The 21,823-nt window shown below is 43.2% G+C and overlaps 1 protein-coding gene across 1 annotated transcript in view; it reads left to right on the top strand.

The window, feature by feature from the left end:
* NDST2 (N-deacetylase and N-sulfotransferase 2) overlaps window positions 1-21,823 on the top strand; it is a 128,408-nt gene that overhangs the window by 62,933 nt on the left and 43,652 nt on the right. The window contains 1 exon segment of the mRNA XM_054206225.1: window positions 4,683-4,743. The gene's annotated coding sequence lies outside the window, so the exon portion shown is untranslated.

Genomic DNA, 21,823 nt, shown 5'->3' on the forward strand with positions numbered 1-21,823 from the left:
CGTGCTCTGCGTCTTTAACCCAGTAAGTCAGGGAATGCTCAATGCTATCAACTTAATTACAGCATTGCTGTCAGGAGGCGGTGGCTCTGTGGCAGGATGGAAACTGACAGTCTTTTAAGATCTATCTGTATAATACATAAATCGTACTTTTTCCTTATTCAGGACGATTCTTTACTCATTGAGGAACAGTCAGAAACAAAGGGGGGGTAAAAGAGAGAACTGTAGCAATGGAAGCTCATCAGCTGAGAAAGCTGTTTCCTTCCTACTTGTGTGATGAGAGCAGAAAGCAAAAGAGAACAAGGGGAGATCTTTTCCTAATATTTCAGTTGTAATCATTCCCCCATTTTTTACAGATTTTTTTCTCTTCTCACAAAGTTGGCGTGATTTTAGCTGCTGGGCTGCAGCATTGGGAAGAAGGTCGTTACTGATGTCTTTTTCCCCATTGGCCTTGATGGCAATGGGTTTGCTTTTTTGCCTGGTGGGAGACATACAGCTAGCTGATAGCAGGAGAGAAACGGACAGGGGCAAAGACCGATAGCATTACGGTTTTAACACTTCACTGCTTGCAATGGCCTTTCTGAAAATTGGACTGCTGGAGCAGTCAGGGTCATGGGCATTTCAGAGTGGCACGGCTGCAAGCAAGCGCAGTCATGCTGATGGCAGACGGGGTCTGGGCCACATGCCTTCCATGCCATGAATAGGCTTATAGGGAGGAATCCTTTCCTTTGTTGTGTGCAGACAAGGTGACGCCACATACGGACATGCAAGATCTGAAGTAGGACATTGGCTGAATGATGAACCCCATTCTAAGCCATTTGCTTTACATTATCGAACTGATGTTTCTCCTTCCTCAGGTGGCTCTGCCTTTTTCTTCTGTTCGTACGAGAGGGAGGCAAGGAATTTAAGGGATCGCTTCTAGAATTTTGAAAATGAGACTGCTTTCTCAGAAATATGAATTTACTTAGGAGTTTCACTGAGTCTCAGAAACCATTTCCCTTCTCAAACCAGTTTTGATGGATGCACATGAGTGACCCATAAAGGAGCTATATGTGTTAAGGTAATCTCTTTTGATGGCAGATGTCTGTGATTAAGTGTTTCAAGTAATATCCTTGCTGCCTAGTTTCCCTTTCTTTCACTTCCTTGAAGATCCTGACAGGGAATGCAGTTTTCTCCATGGTGCATCTTTCTTGAGCATTTGCAGTTTCTGACAGTGACTTTTTCTGATAATTGTTCTTGGTTTCACTTTTTCCCACATATCTCTACGCCTTGTCTCTCCCCCTTCTCTATGTACATTTTCCCCTTTTTTCCTGTTTGATTGCTGCATTCCATCCATCCTTCCTCCCTGTACCCGCTAAAAGTCACCTCTGTCTTTGCGCTGTGTTGTCGTTGTGCAGCTTTGAACTGTAAAGCTACACAGCTCTTTTAGTGGTGCTGTAAATTCTTTGTTATCCAGAAAGAAATGTGAACCTCAGATGATTGCGTTTTTTATTCTCTATTTTACTATTTCACAGAAATTAACTAAAAATCTCCACCATTTACGAAGCAGGACTTTATACTCTGTTCGTGTCCCTGTAAATCTTTTCATATTTTGACTGTATCAAGCTACCTTCTATGTTTTCCCAATGTATGCTTTATCATTATATATTTTCACTGTGCTTCTGATATGAGCTTTTAAAATTATTATTATTTTTAAACTCAGGACTGCCATGTTTCTCTGGTGTAATTACTACAGAGACTTACAGCATAGAACTGTTGTCTATCTAGTTGTGACTTGGATTGTTTGCCCAGACTGAGGATAAGATCTTCATGGGAAAATAGTTCTACTTCATTGAGCTCCCATGTGACCACTGTTATTCTGACTAAGTGGACCCCGTTGTATTTGATTAGTGTAAATATTAAGGTTTTTGTGCTCAGAAAAACTAAGGACCCTTCTCATTTTCCTGAAAGCTGTTTTATCTTGTAATGGTGAAGGGGACCACACACATGGTCTAGTATGTGTCCTGGGCGTTCCAGACAGCATCTGTTACACTCAGGTTTGGCCTTCTTTCCAGAGTAAAAAGTAAAGTGAAACTTCCAGTGTGGCTGGTGTTTAAAGAAATAAAACTGTCAGGAATATAAATGTCATTGCTTATTGAGTCTTCATACGGCACACACCCTGACTAATGGGAGCTCCTGCAGGAGCCTGCGTGGCCGGTGCACAGGCTCCTGAGCTTTCCCACTCTGCTGTTACGGCTGGTAAATTTGAAACTAAATACAAACATGGGAAAAGATACGATGCTCCTAGAGTTAATGACGTCTTTCCAAAATAGCTTAATTGTGTGCTAGGCAGAGGTTCATTTCCATTAGTAAATGCTTTGATGCCTAGAGATGAAATGTGGTGCTGCCTTCTCCGTTAAGCATTTGGGAGGTGGTGTTTAGCAGCTGTTGATAATGGTGGTAACGCGTGCTTTGAGCTGAGGGCTTTCCAAACATGCAAATCTGTTTGCTTCTCACGGGCAACACAGGCAGTTGAGTATGTATCGAGAAGGGAAATGGTAGATTGTTAGGCAAGGTTTTTACCACCTTACTTAGCTTTCTGTGGAAATGACAGCAGTGTCATCACTTTACTGTTGCTTTAAACTACACCTTTACTTTAAGGTTCTTTAAAATAAATCTTGCAGTGAAATCCAAATTGGCTGTTCTTTGTGTTTCATCACTGTTACCCCATGCAACTAGTGTTAAATTCTTCCTCTCTTCTTATCCTGCGCTGTTGTGTTTCTGTGTCTATTGATTGTAACGTGCCTTAGTGGAAAACTGTGGGACTGCAAAGAGCAGCAGTCTCTTTACCTCATTGATGTAACTGTTTCTGAGCTTCTGTAAGTGTGAGCAAGTTGAATTTTTAAAAGCTGAAGAGAAAGTTATTTGTAACTCATGTTCCTCTTTGAGTGTCTCCCCTGCATTTGTAATCTGTTGATCCATTTGTGGTTTTTCTTCAAGTCTGCTGGAAAGTAAAACCAATTAGACCAGAGTGATACTCCATCTTGGTCCAAGTCGCCGCTTTGGTAATAGTTTGCATCAGAAAGTGCAAGATATTTTGCAGTGAAACATCGGGGGACAGCCAGCCCCTATGGGAAACTTATTTTAAATGCCATTAGTTGGATGTTGGTGAATCTGTTTGTGTGGGTCTTAATGACTGCTGTGGGGTATGTGAGTCTTATCCACTGCCATTGTATACTTTCTATTAATAATTAACCTCCTAATTTGATTGTTTTTCTCAGTGAGTTTCACTGGATTGCCAGAGTTCTGTGAAAAACATTTCTTTAGTTGTCTGTTTCTTTTACAGTGACATCAAACATTCACCCCTTTTGTAGTTTAGTTGTTTTGCTGTTGCACCTGACTGTTTTGATGTTTACCCTGGTGTGTTGGAATCTGTGGAGGCCAGGCGTGCAGGGCTTCTCATTCTGCCATCTCAAACTGTGAAGAAACGTAAGAATTTGGGATCAAAATAAAAATGGAAAGTCGTGTGCTGAGGAAGGGTAGGTCCGTTTCATCTAAACTAATCTTTATCTAACCAGAAAAAAGGAAAAGAGAAAATTTTGCTCTAGTTGTTAATTTGCGAGGAAGGCAGTGAGCTGGGCGCGTTTAGTTATATTTACAGGCAGCACAAGTGTGGTTCTTATTTGTTTACTAATTGGCTGTAGAGGTATTAAAGATTATTGGAAACTCAAAGGTCAGAGTTCTTGCTGAATCAAGGTGTGTGTGAGCTGGAAAGCTACAGGAGAGTACTTGTGTGTCTCAGACACAGCTGATGTGGAAGAGCAGCCTTTAGAGGCTGTCTGACAGGTACGGTAAAATTACCCTTTTAGCCCCGACCCTGTTCGAACCTGTGCCCTCCCTCGGGGTTTTGGTGACTCCGCTGAGACGCTCTCACTGGCAGACTGCTCTCTGTGTGTGTGTTTGCCGCTGTGTGTGTGCATGTGTGCACAGACAAAGTTTTCCTGAGCTTCAGTTAGCTTCACAAAGTACCTTCATCTGTGTGATCACTAGCCAGGTAGAGGGGTGGAGAAAGGGTGTAACTCCATCCTTCAGTGGTTTGTTTTTGTTTCACAGTATTCCTCATGGTCCTGACTCTTTTAAAGGCTTTGGCAATAGACTACTCAGACTTTGTCACACCACTGAAGTTTTACTGAACTGATTTAGCTGTGGCCAAGACTAAAGAGGGTAGCGTCTTATAGTTTGCTTTGTTGGCTTTTTCAAAGGCAATGATAGTAATGAACAGATGTGAAAAATCCCATTAGGACTATGCTGGTATGTCCAGTTCTCTCAGCTAATACTGCATTTGCTTGTTCTGTGAACTTTCTTTTTTCTTTGTGGGTTACCTCTAAATCCAGGTTCTTGGTTTGTTGGTTGGGTTTTTCTTTTCCGTGCACTTGTCATTTCTCATCTTGCCCTACTCTTTCTCACTCTTGCACAACTGAGCCTGCTGCAGTGCAACCCTACGTCATCGTCTAGTTGGCTGTTGTCCTGGCCTCGCTCTGTCCTCATGCCATGGTTAGTGTAATGTAATCATTACCTTTGGTTCTGGAGAGCGAAGGTGCTCCTGCTGAGTAAATGTTTACGAACACTGATGGAGGCTAACATTAGGGAAGAGTGAGAGAAGCACTGTTTAAAGTCTTATTTCTTTTTTATGTATTTTAAAACAGAAAGTTGTTCCTGAGAGAAGCAGCTGATGAGTATTTTTCCTTCACCAGACTGTGATCAAAGGTAAGTGCAGAATCTTTTGCATTTTTATGGGCTGACATCTCCGGATTTGGTGAGGGGAAGAGCTTGCTTAAGTCCTTTTGAGTGGTCTCATGTCAAAATAAGAGGCAAGGAATCAGGTAGGAGGAGGAGACTAGACTTGTATGCTGCGGTGTGAAGTTGCACTCCTCCTTCCGCCCCTTAGAATGATTTCAGAGGAAACAATTCCATGTGTCTTGTCTTCAGTTGCACAGTTGTCAGCATGAAGTGGCAGATGAATTAGCTTGGATCAGAAAGGAATTTCTGATGCAGTTCCTGAGTGAGGTAGGACCGGGTGGTTGCTTACTGCTAAATACTACTTTCTTTAAATGGAGTTACTACTTCCATACCTTGTGGGCAAAATCTGGGGCAATGTTGTTCAGTATCCATTAACTCTGCCTTTGAAAAGGAATGGGAAGGATATGGGCTAAAAAGCTTTTAGTTTCAAATTTTGCATTTCACAGACTCTCTGACCTGTGCATAACAGCTGTAAGATCCCTTTGGGAATGACTATATTTACATTGCTCCCAGCATACTGGAACTGCATTCATGACTTATACCCACAGGAAATATCATAAATGTAATTAAAAATAGAAATATTGGGTTGGTCTAAATTCTGTGCTGAAGGAAAGGATTCCTACTTTTTTTGCCTTAGTTCTGTCTGGATGAATAGTGAGGGAAGGTAATTCTTGTGGATTTTATTTAGGACATATGTTTGAATACTGCACTCTAATGTAGCAAAAAAGCACCAGTCCTGTTGAGGTGCCTGACACAAAACTTGCAGAGATTGAGGCTCCTATGACATTTATGGATTTCAGGTGCTGCAGTACTTGCAAAAAGGCCAATCCCATCTTCAGAGTGGAAGTTCCTGCAGTCAGTGTGGTGGAAGAGGGATGATGTGATAAAGTCTTGCCTCCATTGAAAGGTCCCTGGACTCTTTGCTCGGAAAGAACAGAGATTATTTGGTTTTGTGTGTGTGCTGGAGAAGTCTGGTTGAAATGCTTTTTCGTGCCGTGAAGAGTGTTCTCTGTCATACAGATATCTCAGATTGCTTGATACAAGCAGACTGTTAGGGCTTCAGCTGTGCATAAAATGAGGGCAAAAAATGACAAATGAGGATGGAATGGCACATTCCTTATGCAAGTAGACTGGGTTTATAAAAAGGAAATTGCAGGAGGTGGAGTTCCAACGTACAGAAACTCGGGTGGTGAGGAAAGGTGGACATGCTAAAATGAGGACTTCAGACTCTTTGAGTCCTACACACGGTACAGCTCTAAACTTCCACTGTCTGTCAACTGGAGGCTGAACTTTAACCCTAATTTTCCTGGGAAGCCATAGACAAGTTTGATACTGTTGTCCAAATGAAAGATTTCTCCCAAGGATGGTCTCTATGCAGCTCACACTTTCTTTTGGCAGCTCCTCCCCAGGCCCACTCACAGTGCAGCTCTATGCTTTCTCTCAACCCTAACCCTGAGTTTTCTGGAGACACATAGGCAAGGGTCCACAGGCATTAGTCAGATAAAAGGATTTTTATCTGGAAAAGAGGTAGGACCTACGTAGCTGCTGTGCCCTTGTTTTCATAGCTCATACTTCCAGTGTGATTCAAATAGTAAATCTTGTCTCCTGTAAACTTTTTGTTGTAAATTTTGCAGGTGTGATTTGCAAAAATAACTTGAAACGTGATAAAGGGTTTTATACTTGCAGTAGAGGACTAGGGTTGTAATAGAAGCCAGGGCTTCTACTCAAGAGTAGAAACAGAATCAATTAAACAAAAATTTGGGATGAAGTAGAATGAGTGTAATGACGACATTAGCATTCTGTCCAGCTTGAATAGATGTGTAATTCCAGAGACACTTGGTGTAATATTCACATGAGAAATTGATAAATATTTATAATAAGTGAGAGAGTGAAAATATTAGTGGAATGCTTCATATATTCTACTAATGTCGGTGTATATGTGACATTATGGCTAGAACGGCAAAGGGAGAAGAATGTTTGATTTCAGGTACAGCCAGAGTAAATTGCTACTGCACCTTTGATTTCATTGGCACAAAGGCTAGGAAATGGGGAAAGACAGCAAAAAATGTAGAAACGATAGCAGGTTGAGAAGGGAACCATGTAGTAGAATATATAGCCAGGTAGGCTACGTAGAACCCATTTCACTGTACACAAAAGTAAGAGTTATTGGAAACTGTAAGTTATTGTTACTACCTTAAAAGTGGACTTTGGGCTTTCTTTGTGCTAACCCATCCTTAGCAGTTCTTACTTACTGGTTAATAGTGTTTTAATGTTTCCTGCAATGAGATGCCTGTGCCTACCACCTTTGGAAGAAGGGTCAGGCAACTCAGGAGGAATACAGAGATCTCGTTAGGTTATACAGAGAGAAAATTAGGAAGGCAAAAGCCCAGCTGGAGCTCAACTTGGCCACTAACATTAAGGACAACAAAAAAAGTTTTTATAAATACATCGACAAAAAAAAAGCCAGGGAGAATCTCCATCCCTTACTGGATGCTGGGGGGAAAGTTGCAAACAAGGATGAGGAGAAGGCTGAGATACTTAATGCCTTCTTTGCCTCCGTCTTCAATAGACCAGCTATCCCCAGGGTGTTCAGCCTCCGGAGCTGGAAGATAAGGATGGAGAGCAGAACAACCCACCCGTAATCCAGGAGGAAGTAGTCAATGATCTGCTTCTGCACCTAGATGCACATAAGTCTATGGAGCCGGATGGGATTCACCCAAGAGTACTCAGGGAGCTGGCGGGAGAGCTCACAAGCCTCTCTCCATCATTTATCAACAGTCTTTGTCACCAGGGGAGGTACTAGGTGACTGGAGGGTGGCTAATGTGACGCCCATCTACAAGAAGGGTCAGAAGGAGGATCTGGGGAACTACAGGCCTCTTAGCCTGACCTCGGTACCAGGAAAGATCATGGAGAGGATCATCTTGAGTGAGCTCTCACAGCAAGTGCAGGGCAGCCAAGGGATCAGGGCATGGGTTTAGGAAAGGGAGGTCCTGCTTAACCAACCTGATCTCTTTCTATGACCATGTGACCCGCCTTCTGGATGCGGGGAAGGCTGTGGACGTTGTCTATCTGGACTTTGGTAAGGCCTCTGACACCATCCCCCACAGCATTCCCCTGGAGAAGCTGGCGAATCATGGCATAGACAAGTGTTCTCTTCGCTGGGTTAAAAACTGGCTGGATGGCCATGCCCAGAGAGTTGTGATTAATGGGGTGAAATCCTCTTGGCGTCCGGTCACCAGTGGTGTCCCTCAGGGCTCAGTTCTGGGGCCCGTTTTGTTTAATATCTTTATCAATGGTCTGGATGAGGGGATTGAGTGCACCCTCAGTAAGTTTGCAGAGGACACCAAACTAGGTGGGATCATTGATCTGCTTGAGGGTAGGAAGGCTCTACAGAGGGACCTGGACAGGCTGGATCGATGGGCCAAGGCCAGCTGTGTGAGGTTTAATAAGGCCAAGTGCCGGGTCCTGCATTTCGGTCACAACAACCCCAAACAACGCTACAGGCTTGGGGAAGAGTGGCTGGAAAGCTGCCTGGCAGAAAAGGACCTGGGGGTGCTGGTGGACGGCCAGCTTAACATGAGCCAGCAGTGTGCCCAGGTGGCCAAGAAGGCCAACAGCATCCTGGCTTGTATCAGGAATAGTGTGGCCAGCAGGAGCAGGGGAGTGATCGTGCCTCTGTACTCGGCACTGGTGAGGCCTCACCTCGAGTACTGTGTTCAGTTCTGGGCCCCTCTGTACAAGAGGGACATTGAGGCGCTGGAGTGTGTCCAGAGGAGAGCTACCAGGCTGGTGAGGGGTCTGGAGACCAAGTCATATGAGGAGAGGCTGAGGGAGCTGGGCATGTTTAGCTTGGAGAAGAGGAGGCTGAGGGGAGACCTCATTGCCCTCTACAGCTACCTGAAAGGAGGTTGGAGAGAGGTGGGTGTTGGCCTCTTCTCCCAGGTGAATAATGACAGGACCAGAGGAAATGGTCCGAAGTTGTGGCAGGGGAGGTTTAGATTAGATATTAGGAGGAATTACTTTACTGAAAGAGTGGTCAGGCACTGGAACGGCCTGTCCAGGGAGGTGGTGGAGTCACCATCCCTAGAGGTATTTAAGAAATGTGTAAATTTGGCACTTCAGGGTATGGTCTAGTGACAGAGATGGTACGGGCTTTTTTGTGTGTGTATGGTTGGACTCGATGATCTCAAAGGTCCTTTCCAACCATGAAGATTCTATGATTCTATAATTCTATGATTCTATAATATCCCACAGTTAAATTACATAAAAAGTGAGACACTGTTATTTTTGCAGGTTACTTTTCAATAAAACTTTGTTTTACTAGAAGTCTTTATTTTCCTGTGAGATACCTCAACTCTGTTCAGTCGTAGCAGAAGCAGAGGGACAAGTAACGCCTTTTCTCTTCCATTACTTTTTTTTTCTGTTTCCTGTGTCTGTTTTAGTCTGTCAGTTGGTTCTACTTGGTTTTCTTTGCAGTCACCAGTTCTGCATCTCCTTGCCCGAGTCAGGTTATAGTAACCAATCCGTCTGAAACTTGTGGAATTGATCTAATTGTATAAATGAGGTCCTGTCATTGAAACATCTCCAGAGGTATGCTGGTTTACTTAGATGGTGTGTCTTCATGACATCATGCCACATTTATGCAACAGAGATGAATTCTAGTGCTTGGACAGGATTTGGTGTCAAACATTTTAATTAGTTTATTGGACTGATGTTCAGGAGAACTGGCAAGTTAGTGGTGGATGTTTGCCAGTTAGCGTTTACATCATTTTTAAGGATTGGCTGTTCCTGAAGATGAACCTGTTGAGTATTAAAGATGAATTAAAAAATGAAATAACTGTCTCAAATTGTAGGCACTACTAAGTGTAAAGACTGTGTAAGGCTAGCAACCTGCATGGCAACACCTACTAACCTCATTATCCTTTCCTCCATATAAGCTTACTTTATCCCCAAGTGGGCTTTAGAGATCTTCTGTAAGATAAGAAATGTGAGCACAGCTGAACACAGACAAAAAATTAATTACAAAGCAGAAGGGCACGACTTAGGGTGCTCTGGCAGGGGCATGTTCCTCTCTTCTGAATGTATCATCTATTTGTCAATTGAATGGTTTAACTCTGGCCCTTTTCACACCCTTCTTGCCATGCATTTTAAATGAATATAATCTTACGGTTGGGGAATGCTGTGTTCAGTACATCAAGAGCTTTTTTTCTACTTTAATGTGGAAGACGAAAAGTAACACATTACCATTAAGTTTTCTCCTATAAATGCAAACACATGTTCTTCCTTTCTTTCACCTTCTTCCACAAAATGATTCATGTGCTTATATATTACAAAACTCTAATAGTCTCTCAGATTATATTTTCTGTACCTGTCATTAAAGCTGTTTTTAAAGCTAAGGCCCTCACCAAACTGCCAAGATCTGTCCTAAGGCCATGCTTCAAGGCTTGGAAATCAACTTAGGTTGTGGTTACGGACAACTTGGAGGGCTTCCCAGAAAGGACCTGTCCAGTCACCAGTTACAAGAGATTAATATTGTTTCCATTGATTTTTAAATCTGTTCCTGCAATCACTATGCACCAGCCTTTTGTCAGGGCACAGCAAGGGCCAGCAGCTGAGACAAGCCAGGAGGAAAGGGTGACCCCAGCGCAGGCAGTGCCCTCACCGATGGAGCACAGTACCACAGGCAGAGCTGGGTGCTGGTAACAGGGTCTGTTGACAGTCCCAGGCACGATGGAGTGGTGAGGCTCCATCTAGGAGTTTAAAAGTCAGGGCTGGAGACAAACCTACAGCATGGGTCCAAAGTACACTGAGGACACAGGTCCAAAGACAGGGCTGGATACAAGCTACAGCGTATATATGAAGGGTCTTTCCAGGAGACAAGCTACCTACAGCGTAAGACAGTCCGGGAGACAGGGCCCAGAGGCAGGGCTGCAGACAGGTACACTTGCAGCAAAGTTCAGGCAAAGAGCAAAGGCCCAGGCCTGAGCTTAAATGGGGATGCTGGGACATAGGCAGAGGGGGTGAGTGGAGGTCCCACATGAGACTGGTCTGAACCATTAAGGGCTGATGGTGCCCTCAGGGTCCTGACACCTCCAGCTCCTTAGTGGGACAGATGAAAGGTTGCTTGCTCTGTATGCCATCATCTCTCACAAGTTTTAATGATATAACCGGTACCTGTAACAGAGCCTCTTTGTTTCACAGAAGGGGAAGAAGAGGGTTTTCCCTCATGTGCTTATTCTGACCCCAGAAATTCTTGTCATCCTTCAGATAGGCAATTCATTCCAAACAGGGTGGATGGGTTGGATGATGGCTCACTTGTCTCCTGATAAAAGAGACAGAGGTATGTTTTTAGGAATACAAACCTTTTATTGTTTTTTGTTTGTTGTTTTTTTCCCCTTAATCCCAAAGTCAACTACAAGTAGACCTTCTCAAGAACTATTCTTGTTTTCTATTTCAGTGGCAAGCCAAAAAAAAAAAGGATAATATGACAGAGCTATTTTTGATTGCATTTCAGGGAGGGTAGATTTCACCAGTGGCAACATAAACGTTCAAGCCAGCTAGAAATTTACCAAAATTTGTGGAAATTAAATGAGCTACCCTGCTACGCAAGTCTGCAGGGTCCATCTCCTTTCTCAGCCCCCATCCCTGCCTCAATTCTGGCAATGTTCACGTTAGGCCAGTAAGCTATTGTTGGGTTTAGTTACAGGCTTCCTTGTGCTGTGGAGTGGATCTCTGTTAACCTTAGTTAAAGGGGAAATTCAGAACAGGAAGCCGTTCCTCTGTTAACAAACAGATATTGGCTGGGTTAAATGCATCCTTAAATCTTCTCCTGTCCCTTCTGTGGCTGCTAAAGAGAATGAGAAGTTTTCCCTCCTCCCGTGATGATCCCCAGAAAATCTGCTTTGTGTCCAAGTATCTTGATGAGAAGAGCTAAGGTATTCTAGATTCTTCTTTAATATTTGGGTGAGGAAAGAGGGAGGAACTCAAAAGAAACTAATTTTTTGCAGGTTCTTAGTGCAGTATTAAAGTATTTCAATAGTGATCTATCTTTGCTAGTATTTTTCCAGTGAAATTTACACACAAACATGTTTGGTCTTCACTGGCTCCAGTAAGAATTTCAAGATTTATGGGACTGGCCACAGCATATCCTGTGTGTTGTCTCTACCTGTAAAATATAGTAAATTAGTGAAACAGTGGGCACAGCCCTGGGGGACAAGATCTGTGCATAGAGGAGACTGGTGTGTGCAAGGCTGAAGAACTGGGTGAGAAATTCTTGTTTGGTACATACATTACTGTAAACCACAGTAGATTTGTTATGTGTTTCTGTCTGGAGGTTAAGAATTGTTGGGGGATAGCACTATCAACACTACCGTGCCTCGGTGGCGTGCAACTAAGTCTGATCAAGAAAATTTTTCAAAGAATGTATTAAACAAACAGATATCTTGCTATGTTTTGGTAGTTCCAGAACTGTTTAGGCCCTGTCCATTTCTCAAGAGCACTCGGTGTAAATAGAATCCTAAACCTGAGATATTTTGAAAAAAGTGTAACAAAAGCGTATGTCCTTCTGACATGGCAGGACATGAAAAAAGTGTTTTGCCTAGCCATTTAAAGTCATCGTAAAGGTCCGAGTAAACACCTTGTAGTATAGCCCAATGAACGGGAGGCATCAGAGAGGATTATTGTATGTCCTTTGGGGAATGAAGTCAGGATTTCAATATAGGTATGTTAGAAGATTTGCTTGGACAGTGGGATTTTGGTCCTTTTTATTTAACTTTTCAAGATTGGGTTGTTTTCAAACTAAGGCCACTTATTTCAAACATATTTACTTTGATACTATATAGCCTTTTAAGCTACTGATACAAAGCACAGCAAGAGGTTTGGATCCAACCAACATCCTGGAAATTATGCCATTTCACACTAAGGAGGAAATACTGCAAATAATGTTAATATTTTTGTAACAACCACCATTCTTACTTTAGATATAGAGACCGTAAAAGGCCTCTTTCTTTCTCCGCATAGTTGGTTCTGTTTTTCTGATGGGTTTTCCAGATTATGAGTCTTAGAAGCAGAGGAAAGGTACAGGCTGGTCCAGAAATGCTGCAGCAGGCGTGTGATTTCAGCCAGTGACAGAAGACTGAGACTTTTATCTGAACCATGACTAGACATTTTGAGTTTGCTTTCATCTTTCTGGGCATTACCCTAACAAAAGTTCCTTTTAAAATCTGTTTTAATTCACGGATGTACAAAAATTGCCTAATAAAGATACTGACACCTTTACAGTGATTTAAAGCTGCTGCTGATTGGTTTGTTTTTCTTGGTAACCATTCTGTGGACGCCTCAGATATAGTCTGCTGATCCTGGTGGGAAACCTCTGCTCTGGTGTTGTATAATTCTGCAGCTGTGCTTCTGCTCTCACGACAATGATTAAAATACATTGAGTAGTGAATACAAACATCACGTAATGGTGTCAGAAAAGCCTTATTGTATATCATAGCCAGCACAGGGAATGTTGTAGAGAGACCTACATGGTTATCCCAATCTTCATGACCGGGGAAGCTGTCTGGGAAGGGGAGACTGTACTTGCAATGTGCAGCAGTAGAGGCTGTCTCTCTTAACTGGTAGCAACACCCAGCATTTCTCCCGTTGTTTCCAGGTCTCTCTGGAGACCGTCACCACAAAGTGATATTGAGCAGAACTACAGTTTGCGTCATGCCAGGGTAGTTAGGCCTGACTGCTCAGGAAAATGTCACTGAAATCCCACTCTAACTACCTGCTAGAATGAGGACATAGTTGATGTACTTGCCTCCAAGTGATGCTTAACAGCAATTGAGCTAAATTTTTCCCTGCTTGACATTGATCTGGGGCATAGTGTGGAATAGTTCTGGGTGCCGGGGGGGAGTGGGGAAGGGTGGGAGGTTTGGGTAGGAATAATGGAGGAGAGGAAATCTAGCCTCTGAGAGAGATACTGAAGTTGTGACTTTAGGCAGTGAGCAAAAGTTAATTGTCTTCATATACATGGAGCAGCAGTAATTCTTCTCTCTAACATTTTATAAGTGAATAAATTTGAAAAGACTACCAGCAAGTGTCCAATAAACCTGAATCTCTATAAAACACTGGAGACTGGAGAAAAATGTATTAAGTGTATGGTGAAAATTCATCACGAAAATTTTGGTTACTCTAAAAATCAGTCCTTTGTTGTGTGGAGTCAGGATTTTCTGTCGTCTTTGTGATTAGTGGAGTATCAAGAGATTTCCAACATCTGCTTTTTGCATACTGCAGCTTGAATGGAAAGAGTTTGTTTACTGGCATAGAGAGGAGCTGGAAGCTAAAAATTTAAATGGTTTTAGGTTATGTATAAATGAAAATTTTGTCAGTGTCATCCATCTGCAGTTCACAAAGAGGCTTGCAAACTTGCAATGCTGCATTGTAGCATGACATGTATGTGAGGAGGTTTTTTTAAATGAGGCAGAATAGAGCATTGTCTCTTCTGTTAGATGTGGAAACCACATTTTTCAAAGGTACTCAGCATCCATTTAAGTTTTGTTGATTGATTAGGACAGCAGCACTAGTTTCATGTGTGTAATCCTTATCCCTCAGCACCTTGTCTTTTATTCGCTGCTTAGCAATAAATATCTTAATGTCTGTGTGCTTTTCTTTCTGAAAGACTTCAGTGCTTTTTTCCGTTTCCATATTAAATAAATGAGTAATTTGCTATGGTTTTATAATGTATATTCTAGGATTAAACAACACTGAGTAAATCATTGTGCCATTATAGGACAGAAAGAATATGTAATAGTATTCTTCTGAATTAGTTTTATTGTTAATTCAAAAGGAAAATCATCTACTCATAATAAACAACATCATTTACAACTTTTTCTACCTTAGCTTCTAGAACCTGTTTCTGTCTTGTCAGAGCAATGAGACAGTAGAAAATACCTTTGAGGCAGACCTTACTGCAGCTACCTGGTCAATTTAACTGTGAGAAGCTAGACATTCTGCAAAAGCAGGTTAAGTTGTAGTAGGTAACCCTAAGAGCCTGGTAATTGACCCTTGTTACTGATTTTAGTTTTTAGCTTGTTGTTGTCAGGATAAAATTTTAGGGAGGTGCTTTGTTCACTTTATAACAGAGATGGCACCTGAATCACTGAGGTTGAGGCCTTTTTCAGAGAGCTCTCTAATACCGTGTAACGTTCCATCACATTTAAGTTTTCACTGTCTTATTACAGAAGTGTTTGCTATGCGCTGTCAGCTCCTATTAAAATAACTCCTCTAGAGATGTGTGCTAGTGTGTCATCCTGTCTGAAAACCCTCTTCTCCCAAACCCTGACTGGGAAAGGACACAACTTTGAGCATACCTAGGGCATTGCATCTTCAAAGAGCAGAGGATGCTGCTGTGGTCAGAAGCGCCTCCTTTCCTGCCTGCCACTCGTCTCCTCTAGGACACCGTTTTCTATTCTGTTTTAAAGTAGAAAGCCCCTCTTCTGCCAGTCTTTCAGGGATATAGAGAGAGTGTAGCTCCCCCAGCGCCACTGTGACCAAACACACACTTAGATAGGGACAGAACATAATTTCAGATTTATGTGCTTGTTCTTTTAACATGTTAATTTTTTATTAGTGGTGCACAAGAAGGTGATTTTTCTGTGTCCCTCTGCAGATTTATTCCAGTCTCCAGATTCCAGTAATAGTGTCTGAGTATACTTAGCTGGTGTGCTGTTGGGTTGGTTTGCTCTATCCCCCCCCCAACAATGAGATCAGTTCACTGAGTGAAACTGCGAGCCACATTAGGGCAAGAGAAGCAATTTACTGCTGCTGAATACATTTACTGAGTGTAGTTTCCCTCATCTTGTCAGCCCGTCAGTCTGGAGGCATCCATAAACCTGTGACAGCTTCAGAAGACGAACTCCGGCAGCGAGCTGTCAGGGTGCCAGGCACTGCTGTCTGTGGGCTGCCTTCCTCCCCTCTCCTCCCTTGCCCGCCCGCCTGCCTCTCTGTTTCTCCTTCTCCCTCCTCTTCTCCCCTGCTCCCCGCCTCCCTCTACCTTATTGACGTGGGTTTAGGTGCTGCTGTTCTCCCTGGCGGTACTTTTTTGGTTTGCTCTTTGATCCTCTTGCCACTGGAACAAAAGGAGAACCAGCTGCCTGTGGTGCAGCACCTGCCCCTGCAGCCCGGGGGGCGAAGGGGAGGGAAGCGGGGCGCTCCGCATCCCCGGCTGCCTGCGCCGGCAGTGAGCTGGTTCAGTCACTTCGCTAGAAATGCCTTTGAACTGCTGCCAGATCCCATTGTCTGCCGTGCAAATGGAGTTCAACGCCCTGCCGTGATTAGATGCACAGTGTGTAAGAGGAGGAAGGAATGGAGCTGTACCCCCACCCTGAAGGAGCATCTCAAATCTGCCGTGTGCCGTGTAATCTGAGTACCGGACCATGCTTCTCTGCCTTCCTCTGCACACCGTCTTCCTTACTTTTTCCTCTCGTTGTTCCTGGGATTTCAGGGAGTGACATGGAAGCTTTTCAGAGAGGAGCTGCAAGGCAGGATAGTTTCTGGGGAGAAGACGGCTGTGATTTTGGGCTGTTTATGTGGGACTGTGCTTTGCCTACCACCCACCTGTAGCCACAGTATGATATACCAGCTAGCGTTTAATGGTGCTTGTGCTCAGCATTGATGTGCTCTTTTTTAGCATGGATTTATTTACATTTTTCCATTTGTCTGCACTTAAAATTCCAGCATCCTTAGGTTCACAAAATTATCTGAGAGATTTTGGCAACATTGAGGGAAGGGAAGGCAGCCACTGCTACTAATAATGGTTCTGCCATCTACCGACTGTGCAGCCCAGCTGCCCTTCTCCAGAAAGGCCAGCTCACTTTATATATGAAGAGCAGCTCTCAGGCTTTCTTGCTTTCCCTTTGCCTCCATGTCTTTCCTTGGGTTGCTGACTGTCAGACCTCTTTTGAGAGAGTAACTTCACTTGAGGATTTCACATTGAAAGGTAGGAATTTGAATCTGTGTGCTTACCTTTGCTATTCCTTATCTAATTGTTACCTAGGCTGTTACAAGAAAACATCGTTTTCTTTCATGTCTTGTTATTTGGCTCCTTGTTAACCAGTCATCATCTGCAAGGACAGTGCTTTGAGAGGATGGAGGAGTTGCTCTTTGGTGACTGTATTAGGCAGCACACTAAGTGGAGCTGGCAGGGCTTGTATCTCGCACTGATATGCCTGCTACGTTCCTTGCTCATTAAGCTCTTTGTTAGTTCCTTCTCTTCCCTCTGCTCTCCCTTTCCCTCCCTGATAGGATGTCTCTGCATCTAACCTTGCTGCTGGGTTAAATTCAGGTTCTGAATTGTGCTGGAGGAGGATGCAATCTGCCCTGTGAGGAGCTGGTGGCTCACGACTGCGCTTGAATAGTACAAGGCAGCTGCATGCCTTCGCCTAGGCTACTGCTCACGCTGCACTATAAATAGATACTCCCTTGACCCTTCGTAGTTACTGTATGTCTTGGGTGCCTGACTGGAAGATGAACAGATATCAGCAATATTGGTAACTGATGAAATCACTGTAAAGATTAGAGCCATTGCAGATAGAAAATTTAAAAAATCAGATGATGTCTTGTATGTTCCCTGAGGACTAATGGAACTACATTTTCTAGTGGTTTTTCACACAGCAATCTAAATTCTCATTTGCATCTCAAGAGCAAAGCTAGTTGTGCTAAGTTAATATTTAGCAACTTGAAAGCTTAGAAATGGAAATTTTAGTAGATATTCTTTTGCCTTTTATCACAAGCTAGAAGAGCCTTTGGTTAACAATGTGTTTGGTTTCCATTTTTTGCTTCCTTGGGAAATAAGATTCACTTGGAACACTGAGGATTTTTTCCCATCCTTAAGAAATTTCTTAATCCTCAAGCTGAGATGTAGCTGCCATTCTCCTGGTCAGGGCACATTAAACAGAATTTGCACCTTTAAAAATGTTCTTTAATTAACCAGTCCAGTTCATGCTGATAGTATGGATGCTTCTGCAATGTGAACAAGCACAAGAGCTTGGCCTGGAGCACAGACCAGAAACTTCTCGCAGGGCCTCTTCTCTTAAGGGTCTTAGTGTTTTCCTCTTACTGTAACACGTGTAGTCAGATGGTTAGGCTGATTTGTAAGTAACAGTGTAGATTTAAGTCCTGCTGTCTAAAACCTTCCCTCTACAATATGGCTGTATGGAAGAGGAGACAACAATTTTCAGTTCCCTTCTCTGCCCTCCTTCTTCACTCCCCAGGTTCAGCTCATAAAGGAGGAGGAAGGGTGATGGTTTCTGCTTGAGTGATGTCATATGTTTCAGGTTAGCTAAAATTGCAGTGAGATTTTTTTCATATTGTATTAGGATCTGGCCTTTCTATATAGGCCATTCAATTCAAGAACCCGGAATAGATAACGAAAAGGTATGTGTTTACAGGAGCGTTTAACCAACACAGAGCTGAAGTAACCTGTCAAAGGTGGCCTGCTAACTCCCGGAATCTTGGGTTTTAACTCACTGCTGGAATTGGGAGACAGCCTCCTTATGTGGCTTTTCTGCTTCAATGATTTAAAAGAAATGACTAAAAAAAATACAAATGATCTTTCAGTAAAAACATTCTCTATTGTTTTAAACTATCTGGAAATGATGTATCCAGTTTGTTCACCTTAGATGAAATATGATGAAAAGTTGTTAACCCCACTGCTGTCCTTCATCGTGAAACAACCATTTTATGCGCTCAGTAAAATGTTACAGCATGTCAGAGGCATTTTGTGAGTGGATGCAGCCATTTGCCTGAAACCACAATTGAGGTCCGGTTGCGCGAGCTCACGTTCAGCCTGGTGTTACCACTTCAGTGTGTATAGACATGTCTCTGTTGTCATACCTCATTCCACACACCTGGACCCTGCTGAAGTTTTCTTCTAGCAGAATGAAGTGCCACCTGCAGCGCAGAGCTGGACTGGAGCAGGTACTTGAGTTGTTATCACTCTGTGGGGTGCCTGTTTTCTGATGCTTTGTGATGGAGTCACCTAGTGCACTAAAAGCCCTTGGGTGTGCTTGAAAGCTGGGAACCTCATTTTAGTCTTTGAAGCACTCTAAAGAAGTGATGGATTCAATAATCTTGTTTCAAGAGAGGCAATTGGTAGTACTCATTTATAAAAAATGTTGCTGGGTTGCTGGAAAATAGGAGGGGAAAGAGGTTGAGAAGGAAAGTCTGCAAACTAAGCCTGCTTACACATATTAGGATGAGCCCAGGCATGAAGCGAAAGGAAAACTCGGAGCTCTTCATTATCTAATACTCCCTTAGGGCAATAACAAACTCACTATAGAGCCAGCAAGCCAGGCACAGGGGCTGGCGGAGAGAGAGCACACATTGTTCTCAGAATATGGCTGGTGCCGGAATCTTTCACTGCAAATTTGAAGCCATCTTTAATGTAAAATATTCCTTAAAGGGATTTGTTTTCGTTGCTTACCATTTCAAAAGCTGCTTTCAATCCAGTGTGATGCCTTCTTCCAAATAAAAGGTTGTAAAGTTAGGTATTGTACAACAAAGGAAGTATAATCTTGTTTTTTCATACTCCCATATATGAGCTGAGTTTATGCAGAGACCCTCCTTTTTGGAACTGAAAAAGACCCAATGGAGAATTTCACCTCTCTCTGCTTTGGTGTGTGGTAGCTTTTCAGCCTTTCTCTGGTGCTTAGTGGCCACTCCATATTGAATGCTTCATTTCAGAGTAAGTAATCATTTTAATACTGAAAATTCAAGTGCAGAATATATTTGTATAAAGGCTAAATGTTTTTCCTGGGGCAGAGGGGTGGGGAATGTGGGAGAGCACATAACGCAGACCTCCGGTAGCTCCCACTGGTACTTGTACGGTTGTTCTGCTTTGGATTTCTATAAGGACGGGGGGATGGAAGTTAAGGTGTCTCTTCTGAGGTGGTAGGATTTGTGGCATTGGTTCAGCCTGCAGACATTAAACTGGTTGGTTGACATTAGTCTATTTAGGATCGTGAAGGAAAGCGGACCTCTCTTTAAAGAAGTAGAGGACTCAAATATCTCCTTTTATTTGTATTCCTAGCATTTGCAGAGTCCAAGGTGATTCTTCATAAAAGCAATTTGACCTAAAATAAATTCACTCTCTTCCCCCTTCCCAATGAATCAAATGCCTTTGGCAGTAGTTTAACCTCTGAGGTGGCCCGTGCTGAATGAGCGTGGTTCCCCTGTTTGACGCAAATAGCAGCAGTGAAGAAAAATAAATATATGAGAGCCTGGCAAAGGCAGTGGAGGGGAAGGGAATTTTCACCCCTTCTATGGAGCAACCTCTGTGCTGTGGCAAACGAAGCTGAGTTACAGTCCTTCTGCTAATCGAGAGCTGCTAGAGGATTTTTCACCTTCTGTCTCAAATCTCATTCTCTGGAGTGTTTGCAGTAGAGCAGCAAGCAGTGGCAATCCCACCCTTATTGCTGTTTTGAAGTTTGTGTTTTACCCAGGTAACGTGAGGATACCAATTCATTCCAATAGGTTCACAAAGTGCTGTTGAGGCATCAGTGGTCAGCATCCTTGTGTAACGTGATTCTCATTCTACAGCTGGGGTTTGGGAAATGTGTAACCACATCAAGTTAAAAGTGGAATAAAGGACTGAACTTGAGTCTTACTCTCAAATTCCCTAGCTCTTAGGATGATGTCTAGCTCCCTCCCAGAGGGCACGTGAAGAGCTCTCACTGTCTCAAAGATGGTTTTTGAACCTATTTCTGATGCTTGTGGACCAGTGCATGAAGGGGAAGTTGAAGATTTTAATACCGCACCCTGTCTCACCTCCTGTGATAATGCTGCTCTTTCTTCTGCCCCTTCTGTGTGAGGAGAAAAGGACGCCAAAAAGGGCACTGAAATTTCCCTGGCAGCTCCCAGTGCTGGTCTCCTGAACATGGAGCCCTCACTTGTGGCTCAGCTTGTGGAGTCTTCCTCTCTGAATGCTCTGGATGAGAGGACAAAATTGGGTCCTCAGTTTACGTGTGCAGGAATGAGATAGAAAACAGCCAGCCTGTCTCAACTCTGGAGAAGCTGAATGAGGGTTAGCATATGGCTTGATAACCCCTACACACACTTGTCACTGCTTGGGTAGAGTTATCTGTTGCCACTGCTGCCAAGGGGCTGCCCCACTCAGCAGAGGGACACCAGGGGTTGAAACCGAGAGCCGCGTCAGTGGGGTTCCAGCAGCTGGAATGACCGATGCGGCTGTCAAACTGGCAGCCCTGTGTGGCTGAGGAGGAGGAGGATGTGCAGGGCTGTTCTCCTGGCTGGGGTGGGGGGATACTGGTGAATTTGCACATTTCCTGTGCCCCTCTCAGCCGAGGGGGGAGTCAGGCAGCGAAACCAATTCCTGGCGAGCACGGAGGAGGCTGGGTTGCATCCAGAGGCAGTCAGCTGCCTCACGATGCTGCCTTGTTGTGTCAAATAAATTGGTTGGGAAAATACAGGCAGGCAAAGGGGAATATAGGCAAAAATAAGCATAAAAGCGCCAGGGCAGGATTCTTGCTACAGGTACCAAGATGTCAGCAGGTCCTTTGAACGCGTTTTCCATTAACACTTGCAGTCACAGATGTTCTGCAAGCCACTTAGCGCTTCACAGGAGAGTGAGGACAAAGTCAAAGCATTTCAAATTATTTTGCAGAAACACTAACCCAGATTCATAATGAAGGCTGAATTTTACAATTCAAGTAGAGGCTTCATTTCTTTGTTGTGTAAGAAAATGGAGCATGTCTTCCAAAAAGCTGTAATCTTTATATTCCAGCTACCAAATTAATTATGTGAGAGTTAAGTAGACCAAATAATTAGAGTTCAAATTAATTTGTGTATTTAACTTTAAAATTAATGTCTAAAATTTTAAAAGATGTTTATCACAGTGTATTTTTTAGTAATGTAATTATAGCTCTTCAAAGTTACTGTCTAGCTAAAAATTATTTAATTCTTGTGTTTTGGCTACAGTGGAGAAGATAAGAAAATTCAGAGTTTGGATCTCCAGACTGCCTTTGCAGCAATGCTGAATAGAAA

This window comes from Rissa tridactyla, chromosome 6, assembly GCF_028500815.1.
Source record: "Rissa tridactyla isolate bRisTri1 chromosome 6, bRisTri1.patW.cur.20221130, whole genome shotgun sequence".
Taxonomy (NCBI): domain Eukaryota; kingdom Metazoa; phylum Chordata; class Aves; order Charadriiformes; family Laridae; genus Rissa; species Rissa tridactyla.